Source organism: Panthera leo, chromosome E2 (genome assembly GCF_018350215.1).
Source record: "Panthera leo isolate Ple1 chromosome E2, P.leo_Ple1_pat1.1, whole genome shotgun sequence".
In the NCBI taxonomy this organism is placed as follows: Eukaryota; Metazoa; Chordata; class Mammalia; order Carnivora; family Felidae; genus Panthera; species Panthera leo.
In genome coordinates, this window is record NC_056693.1 from 31,819,713 (window position 1) to 31,827,847 (window position 8,135).

At 45.1% G+C, this 8,135-nt stretch overlaps 1 long non-coding RNA gene across 1 annotated transcript in view; it reads left to right on the top strand.

The window, feature by feature from the left end:
- Positions 1-7,930, top strand: part of LOC122208400 — a 135,198-nt gene extending 127,268 nt beyond the window's left edge. The window contains exon 3 of the long non-coding RNA XR_006197219.1: positions 7,722-7,930. This is a non-coding gene — a long non-coding RNA (uncharacterized LOC122208400). The remainder of the gene's footprint in view (positions 1-7,721) is intronic.
- Positions 7,931-8,135: the final 205 nt, after the last annotated feature.

Below are 8,135 nucleotides of genomic sequence, written 5' to 3' on the forward strand. Positions count from 1 at the left end.
AATGACTTGAGGCTGGCTAAGGAGCAGTACGAGAAGATTGTCACAGGGACCTCGGCCTCTTCGTCTTGTGAGCCCCGCATGGCATCGGGATATGGGTTCTGAGATCCACACCGCAGGACTGTGGCTGGAAGGATCTGAAAAGCTTCCACATCTTAGGGCCATGTAAGCGTGGAAATCCTATGTACATACCACCTGAGGTGGTTCATTCATTCGATCAACAATATTTACTGAATACCAATATGTAAGAAACCAGGCCAGGTGCTGGAAATAAGTTCTCTCTAGGACAGAATGTTTTCTCCGGATTATCTATAGTCTCACACCCAATGCTTTATGCCAAAACTCACGGGGGAAGCTATTCAAAATGCAGACTTCGGGGTTTTACCCAAGGGATTCTGGTCCAGTGAGCTGAACATGGGCCCTGGGCATCCGCATGTTGGGCGAGTACAAATTTGCCTGCTGAGACCAAGGAGCCGTGGCAATGTCTGTTTGCCTGTCCATCCACCTAGCTATTATTTACTGAGTACCCACTAGGTGCTAAGCACTGGGTTGGTTTCTGGAAATGGGAAGAAGGGCACGCCCTTGCCAGCAAGTTGCTCGTGACTGTTGGAAAGAGCTGACCTCAAGAGCCACAATGCTTCCTATAGTTTCATATTCTACAACCTCTAAAAGGGTGCTCTAAAAAAGAAAAGTCTAAAACAAGAGATAAGAACACATTCTCTGTTCCCTAGCCTATTAGGTCCAGCTGTACAGTTTATAAAGAACAGAACGGCACTTACTAAGGGCCAGGCAGTTTTGTAAGCTGTATGCATGCTTTCTGTAACATGTTAGTCTTTGCAACCACTTTATGAGGCTAGGATTACGAGCATTTCCATTTTACAGATGGGGAAACTGAGACATAGGGAGGTCTTGCAGCTAGGAAGTGGTGAGCCAGAAGTTGAACCCGGGCAGTCGTAACCCCAGAGCTGACACAATTAACGAGGACAAGATTTCCCAACCCAGCGTGCCATTGCTGCTGTTTTGAGGCTGAAAAATGCTGACTTAGAACACGTTATTCCGATCGTTATTCTGATACTGGATCTACACAACCAGAAGAGAAAAGATCTTATGTTTTGGCTTGTGTTTAAGGAACTTAGAGCAACTTCCTTTTCTTGAGTGCCAAGGTGGGGGTGAGAGCGTGGGCCTGGGAGACAGAAGGCTTTACCTCACAAATGGCCGGTCCAAACATTTCGTTTCCCAAATAGCTGCAAATCTCAGCTTCAAAAAGTGCATCTGAATTGGCAAAACGCTCACAGTTTGATAATGTCAACATGCCCGCGAGGACGTGGGGATTTCGCTACTCCCATCCACAGCCGATAGGCGTGGAAGGTCGCTGAGCCACCTTGGAGGGCAATTTGGCAACATCCAGTCAAATTTCGGTAGGTGTGTCCAGGGACTGTGCAAGCCCACTTCTAAACACGCCCAGGTGTGCCCAGGGAGAGGGGCAAAAGCATGTGATTGTAGCATCGGACAAACTGGGAACAACCTAAATGCCTACCAGTAAGAGAGGTGAGTGAAAAGAAGAAGGTCGTGACGCACGGAGCCCTTCCAGAAAGATTTCGGCTTGGTGCTTCAAAGCCATGGCTTGAGAAACCCTTCCCGATGTCAAAGAGTCCAATGGTTAGAAACATAGGATTGGACCCAGACCGCCTGCCACGAAATCTTGGCTCCTTCCTTTACTCACGGTGTGATGTTGGGCAATCACAAGGGCTTTGTTTCGTCGTGCACGTTTAGCTGCCTCATCTATGAAATGAGAGTGATGTTAATAGCACCTTGCCCATAGGGTTGTTACGAAGATGGAAGGCACTAATTCAGGCCAGTCTTCTAGAATGGTGTGTGTTCTCCTGGAATGCTGTAACACGCAGCGTTTGCTGCGTGGGGTTGCTATCTAGCCCCGGTAAATGTGAAATGGGATGAGACTGATGATGATGATGATGGTTAGCTATGGCTTGAGCGTGTCTCGGATATTTATTGGAAAGGTAAAAAGCAACAACAGCAACAACAACAACGATAACAAGGTCCAGAGAAATCAACCTGGCTGGTATGAACCACGTCGAAGATCTGATCCTTATTCGCTGGCAAACTAGATCAACTCATCTTGCAGCCAGGAGAGTGGTTAGTGAAAAGACTAGTTGTAGCCCCCCGATGGAGGGGAAAGGGCAACGAAGAAACCAGGTTTCAAGGATGGGGCACAGAGGCACGGGTGCTTATCAGGGGTAAATATGGCGTCCATACATTGACTTGGCCATGGCGAAACTAACGGAAGCCTCATCCCTCAGGGGCAGAGACGGTGGCATGGCAAGGACTTCCATTCGGGATGCAGTGCCAACGTCTTTTGTCATCCTGAGAGTCTGAAACGTTGTTCAGGATTTTCCCACAGCGAGGGGAGTGTTTTCATTCCGGTCCCCAGTGCGTCTGTTGGGTCCAACAGAAACGTTGCTGCTTCCGCACACGTCCCTCCCGGAACTCCGATGTCCAAGTGTGAGCTTTTTCTCAGTGAACTGGCTGCTGCTTTCTGCAGCCTCGCCTACTGACCCTTGGGGGCTCCCGAAGACCGACAGAGGAGAGTCCTATTTATTTAGCAATTAGCAATTTCTCTCTGAAAACACACGGGCGCTTAGCGGCCAGGAGGTTGCGTTCTATTTCGCCAAAACGTGCCCGGGCTTCGTCCTCCATGATAAATGACAGGTTCTTTGGAGGATTCAAGTAATCCGGCACCTCCAGGTCTGGCACTGAGGCCTCTGCTCGGCCATGAAGCGATTTTCATTTCAGTGGAAGATATAAGAGTCACGTTCCAAACCGAGGCGGAATAATTCCCAGGCATCTGTAGAGATTCCAGAGCAGTCACTGTGCTCTGTTTACCAACACAATTAAACCTCGACCATTCCCAGCTGCAGTACAAATATAATCTTATCTACTTAATGTCAGCCGATTAAGTCATCGGGGCTGCAGAACGGCAAACAGATATTAATAACCAACCTAGAAGGGAGCCATTTCGGCGAGGTGGCTTACGGTGGCAGGTTCTTGGGCCTTACGGGGGAGAAGTTCACACCTTCCTGACCCTGCTATAAAACACTGCAACATTACAACTTTTCAACCATGTCTAAAAGGCCAATTTAGGTTTATTCCCATCCGAGTTTATGGCCATGGTTCAGCAGGTGGAAACCGGTATTCGCTGCGGTCCGGCTCTGGGTTCATGCCAGCACAGATGTGTTCAGTCAAATGACTAATTGAAAACCTTAGACAAAATCAGCAGCCTGGCCATTCTGCCTGCATAATAAAACAGTGCTGATAAAGGCAGTGGAGAAAAAAAAAAATCTACCCATCTCATCATCAGTGCCATTAACAATCATGAGTAAAGATGAAAACAACGCATGGTTTATTCTGCAAATGAAGGCATATAACTAGATGGTTTCCCAGGGGCCCATTACCCTTTTTAATAATACATCAAGGAGCCTGAGCAAACAGTTTGTATGTGCAAACCAAACAGAGCAAACTATTTACAGTTACCGCATACAGAGACAACTCCCAGCACTCTGGATTTAACAAATTTATAAAGGTACATAACATGATAGCTATTAGCAAAATTAAAAGAGAACCATTATAGACTTACATTCTGCCACGCTCATTCGCCAGTCAAGAAGCAATTGCCAATGCCAACTTTCAATTCAGGATTCCACCCCCCCCCCACATTCCCCCCCTTCTTTCCTCCAAGAGAGGAGCCCGACTTGGACTCAAATTATGTGCATGAATAATAAAATACCATCTAATTAAAAACTGTAGTTAAATATGCAAAAATTAATGGTAATGAGATTGTGTAATACCTTTGAGTATAGGCACTCCGTGAATCACTCACAAAAGCTCCTTTGCTTGACCTAAACAGGGGATAACAGGAGCGGCTTTGAACACACTTGGTCCTGGCACCCCACGGTGTTCTATGATGTTTCATACGTGCTCACAGCCAGGGCATCAAATGGCCAAACTGGGCCACGCGTGGCCGGGCCAAAGCGTTCCTTTCCAGTTCTGGCGTGGAGCAAGAACGGGCAGGCTTTTAGTGGGCTTTGTGCGAAGGGCTCGGTGGAGGAGGGGGGAACGAGGCAGGCTCTTGTCATCCCAAAGCGATAAGGGCCCTCTCGCGAGATGATGGTGGCCGAACAAACAGACTCCTGGTGGTAAGAAGCAGATGGAAAGGTCTATTTTGGGACTCATTTAAGGTAGTTTCCCTACAAGCTCCCCAGTTACCGATGCAAGGTTCTTTCCCATCTTGGATTTACCAAATCATTCTAGGAGAGCACCCCAGCACTGTGGCCTGGGACAAGGGAAGCTACCAGAAACTTCTCCCAACTCAGCTACCAACTTTTCTCCCATGCAGTCTCAGAAGACTTTGCTATATTGTCCACACAAGCTACTGACCACATGCATATTCCTCAGCTCCGTTTCAAGGAGCTACTCGTCTCCTTTTTTTTTTTTTGCTTTTAGGCCCTCTTGGCACTTGACCATGCCTTTGGGACTGAATCCACTTCCTGAGCCCACGCCCTGACATTTGTTTTAGACACGGGAGACTAGATGTCACCCATCACTTCTGCTTAGAGCTTCTGAATCTCAACTCTCCCAGCCTCTGTCCTCTGATTTCTTCACGGCTGGTGGTTCTTCTTGAGGATGGTTGATAGCAAACCAAAGGACAGCACCCTTCAAGAGGAGAATGGGATCTTGGTGCAGTGGACGATTTCAGACTCACTCGATATGGCTGCTTTCGCCTTTTCATCTGTTGGAATGGAGTCTGACATGCTGAGAAGTAAGCATTTCTTTGGAGGGGGGATTTCTCATTCGGATGCACCTGATGGAAAACTTCCCTATCAGCACCTTCTTGAACATGCCCATGCCATCCTGTTTCTGATAAGGGTTCTTGCCAAGTGAGTAGGTATTTCAGCTAAGCGATACCTTCTCGACAACTCTTTCCACCGGCGGGTTCATCGGCTATGCAAGTGAACAATTGTCGTGATGTCGGCACGGGACGTTTCGTTTGGGAATTGCATTCACTGTCAGCTGATCTTAACCGCTTCTGAGATTTGTATTGTAGCATTTGGGGCGTGTGAGAAAATGGTGACCTTGATTTTCCTTTTTTTTTTTTTTCTTTCTCCTGTCGAAAAAGTCTGGATTTCTTCCCTCCTGTCTTGTGGATGCTACCTGACTTTCTCAGTCAGCAGCCACATTTTAATGGTGGAAGCACAGTGGTAAGAATTTCTGATGTTTGACCTGGCGAAGGTACAAAGCGAGCCTTCTTAAGATCCTTGGACAAATCAGACTTAGGTTTGGTGTCCGAAGAAGGCTTGGTGCCTGATATATAGGTTCCCTGTTGATAGATTGATCGACTGATTGGTCATTTGCATGTCCCAAAGGAGTGGGATCTGAGAATTTAGTTGAGGGTACGGTCTCTAAGGTCATTCAGACTGGTGCTCATGTTTCAGCTTTGCTGTTTGCTAGTTCCCTCACCAACCTGAGCTTCAATTTACTCACCTATAAATAGAGATCATGTAATGTCTCCATCACAGAGTTCGTGTGTTGATTAAATAAGAGAGTATTCAGAAAGCATAAGTCTAAGCTCATAGTAAATACTATGCTATACTATACTAAATATAGTATAGTACTAAAGCTATACTATAAATAAATTATATATAAATATATTATAAATATAATAAATAACAATATTTATTATAAATAAATAAATAATAATAAATAAGTATAATAAATAAATAAATATATAAATATAGTATAGTACTAAAGCTATACTATATAACAGCAACAACCACACCGATAATAGCTACGAGAGCTGATTTTCCATAAAATCACTTGAAACAGTGTATGAAAAACAGAGATAAAAAGTTAGGAGTGAGTCAGGAAGGTTTTGGGCAAAGGAATAAATAGATGTACTGAGAATGAACATAATAAGGATCACAACGTAGATAGTTTTCCAAGTATTTTAATGTACATTATTCAAAGTAACTCACAGTTAAGATACTTTTGACAACAAGAAGTAGAATATTGAATTATCAATGGCTTAAAAATTTAGGACATCAGTTGCCCTATATGGCAAGAAGCCCAGAGGTTTCCAGGCAAGAGCGTTCAGGAGATCCTTGATTCCAGAGTTGGCTTCCCTGCAAATCTTTTGGCTTCCCCTCATGGTTTCAAGACGGCTGCCCAGCTCCAGCTCTCACATCCTCACAAAACTTTGTCCAAAAGAAGAAAGTCTCAGGGGCAGGGGAAGGGGTTGATTTTCTCCTTACTCATCTCTGATGGAGGAAATCTTTTCCCAGGCTTCCCGGCAGACTTCTCATGATAACTCATTCAGCAAGGTTGGGTCACAAGCCCATCCGTAAAGCAATCTCAGGGAAAGGAAAATGGGATCAGTATATTTGGCATTGACCGGCAATGACTCATTCACCAAGGTTGAGCCCATCTTTCCTGAGCACACTGCCATCGGGAACCTGAATATTACAGGACTTCTGCTATCAAGAGCAAAAAGTGGAGGGTGATGGGTAAGTGAGCTGCCAAGAGGGTCTGCCGAACACTATGGTGGCACATGTTATTGCTAGCGTTTGTCAGATATAGAAACTGTGTCTCAGGTTAAGTACAATGTTCAAGGCACATAGATTGTGAGACAACTAGACCTAGAAGTCAGGAATTTTGGATCCTGATTTAGTGTTCATTTCAACACATTCAACTGTAAGATGGGATCAAGTTTGAAACTCTGAGCTCCCTGACAGATAGAGTAAAAAGGCCAAGAAAACGAACTTTAGAGTTCCCCTCAGGATCTGATCAAAAGAGCGGTATGAGTTTATCTGGAGGGGACCATTTTCCTGGCACTAAGTTCTTGGAGGAATTTGCTGGGTGAAATCTTACACAAGGGACGTAGCCACATAATGGATAATGTAAAAAAAAAGAAAAAGAAAAAGGAAAGAGAGAGAAAGAGAGGGAACTAGCAGAGGCTCCACTACCTATGTAAAAACAGAGTGTTTTTCAACATTTTTTTCTGTTAAGATATATGTAAATGTCATGCTGTCATGGGTGAACCCAGGTTTCGACTAACCGTACAAAATTTGGCAGGGAAGTTAATCTCTACTGTCATGGAACAAATCAAAACTAATAATAGTACACGGGGAACAATTACTCAGAACATTTTTTTTTGGCATAGATAAGCTGAGCTTTGGGTTACATGCCATTCCTGGTGCCTCCATGACCCCGTCCTTTCTTCTCCTTCTCAAAAAAGGCAAAAGAGTGAGGGAGGCTGTTCTATGCATGACTCCGAACTGATTCTTCTTTGTGTTTCAAAGCCAATCACTTGCCAGACTTCACTGCTCTCATTAGTTTAATTGTTATGCCTTATTGCATATACTACAATCGCAAAATAGACACGGGCCTCCCTGATTTCAGAAGAACCGTGAGCAAATTCACCTCCCCGAGGAGGTGTTTAATTAAGGAGAAAACTCTGACACTTCCGGAGGCTTGCCAAGCCCTCGTTCTTCAAAATTACCTTAAATAAATTTGCACACCATCCCAACAGGTGGACTTCCTTCTACCGAAGAAGGACGGAGGTTCACTGTCTTGCTAGCTAGTGTTCAAAAAAGGCCCATAACCACTTGCAATTATTCCTACTTACCGTATTGACCTTGTATTCATTCATTCAGAGAGAAGTTGGCCTGCATGGAGAACATACACATGAATCTCAGAGCCACCTGCAGTCACTGTGGCAAGGCCGTCCCTCAGCCAGCTGTCTTCATTGCCTGAGAGAGCTTCTGACCTCCAGTTGCAGCATGATCTAGTGATTTGGTTTGTGGGTGAGCACAGACACCTTTTAAAGAAGTACCTATGGTTGTGTATCAGGCAGGAAATAAAGTCCTTTCTACCATAGAAGGCTGGCATGTTACAGAGCAAAAGTGTTTGTCACTCTGCTTATGGAAACGCAGAGTAATCGTTTAAATATTTCTTTAAAAGAATGACGAGGGGCGCCTGGGTGATGCAGTTGGTTAAGTGTCTGACTTCGGCTCAGGTCACGATCTCACGGTTCATGAGTTCAACCCCACAGCGGGCTCTCTGCTGTC